The sequence below is a fragment of the Microtus ochrogaster genome, linkage group LG3 (assembly GCF_000317375.1).
Source record: "Microtus ochrogaster isolate Prairie Vole_2 linkage group LG3, MicOch1.0, whole genome shotgun sequence".
NCBI classification, from domain to species: Eukaryota; Metazoa; Chordata; class Mammalia; order Rodentia; family Cricetidae; genus Microtus; species Microtus ochrogaster.
This window is the reverse complement of record NC_022029.1, coordinates 47997081-47998944: the sequence shown is the minus strand read 5'-3', so window position 1 is coordinate 47998944 and position 1864 is coordinate 47997081. Positions and strand designations below refer to the sequence as shown.

The 1864-nt window shown below is 40.7% G+C and overlaps 1 pseudogene; it reads right to left on the bottom strand.

The window, feature by feature from the left end:
• Positions 1 to 1331, bottom strand: part of LOC102001205 — a 21241-nt pseudogene extending 19910 nt beyond the window's left edge.
• Between the last annotated feature and the right edge of the window lie 533 nt (positions 1332 to 1864).

The following is a 1864-nucleotide window of genomic DNA, read 5'->3' as shown; positions in this document are numbered from 1 at the left end:
TAGCCAGTTTGAATGCTCACCTTCCTAGACCTGGATGGAGGGGGGAGGACCTTGGACTTTCCACAGGGCGGGGAACCCTGACTTCTCTTCAGACTGGAGAGGGAGGGGGAGAGGAGTGGGGGAAGGGGAAGACGGGTGGGAGGAGGGGGATAAAAATGGGAGGCTGGGAGGAGGCGGGAATTTTTTTCAATTAAAAAAAAGCAAAAAAAAAGGAAGCCTGAGCAAATGGGCTGATCAGTTTGTTATTAATGTAGACATTTGTGGGATTCTTTGGAACTTTACGGCTGAAGAATTACACCCAACTTATCAATGAACAATCTGAAAGCCAGAAGGTCCTGGACCTAGACATTCATCACAAACTTCTGGACACTCAGGGTGACTGGGTTGTACATTCATAACAGGACTGCAGTGGATGAGATGATGAAGTCCACCCAGTACATGGCCACAAAGAAAGCCACCAGCAGCAAGATGGTCTGGGTGACCCTATTCTCAGGAGACACACTTGGATGGCTGAGGCTGTGAAGATGCTTGCATCTCCTCTGATGTCTGAACAAGATAATCACCATATTTGCACTTGTGGTCAGCATAACTCCTACAAGAAATACATTCATGGGGCCAGGCAGTGGTGGCACATGTTTTTAATGACAGCACTTGAAAGGCAGGTGGATCTCTGTGAGTTCAAGGCCAGCCAACTGGTCTACAAGAGCTAGTTCCAGGACAGGCTCCAAAAGCTACAGAGAAACACTGTCTCAAAAAAAAAAAGAAATAAAAAGGAATATATTTATCCATGGAAGTTGTCACTGTTAAAATCAGTGAGCTGATGATGCAGTTCATGGAGAAGAATGAGCAGAATTTAGTGACCTTCATCTGCTTGGTCTTTCATGTTGGTAAAAGTGCCAGCATAGAAGATTTGATTGCTATTAAATGACAAGTTGATAGAGCAAATAAATAAGAAAGCACAAATCATGTAATTTTGTTTATATTTAAATTTTGCCAACAAAGAGGTACTGGAACTGATAGTGACTGCCTGGAACACACTCAGGAGGCAGGTGATGCAGATGGAGAGGCCTCTCATCACTCTGTTTGTGTAAAAAAAATTGTCTTACATTTGAAGTCATTCTCAATGTTCAGTGACTCAAATATGTCTGTAGCCAAATATTTGCTACAGTGAGGACCAGCACTATGTGGATGAAGGCAAATTGACAGGAGATCATGTCCCTGGGTTTAGGTCTGTGACCTAAGTTTATGAAAATGTAGGGAAAAAAAGAGAAATATATTGTCCAGGCTCCAAGTCCAACTTGAAAATTAAGAGCATTCTTCAATAAGGACATTAAGTGGAAAGTGTACTCACTTTAGGAAATAAAAATGAAAAAACTGAAATGAAAAAAAAATGAAGTTATGCCCTGGCAATCCTGATGCATGAATGTACAGCACATATATGGTGCTGCTGTTGATCTTGTCCATATTGGGTTTCGTGGTCTAAGTTGATGAAGATGACTGACCAGGGCTCTTCCTCAAGAGGGCACCAGATCCCAGTACAGATGGCTGTAAAAACCTATTTCAAATATCTGAAAAAAAAATAGTATTCAGCAAACTTGTGATCCACTGGTCAGTATGTCCATATCAACATTCTGTTTTGCCATTTATTCTTGATTAACCCATATCTTTAATTTTTGAATTTCCACATTAAATATGGTCTATATTTCTATATGTCCAACATATCTCCTGAACATACAGAATACTGAACATAATAAATGCATTATCAGGCACATCTTATACAGAACTCCCACTTTATGTGCCTGTATTACACCTAGACCTAATGCCTTAGAAATTCAGTCATACTGATTTGACTTACATTGCCTCA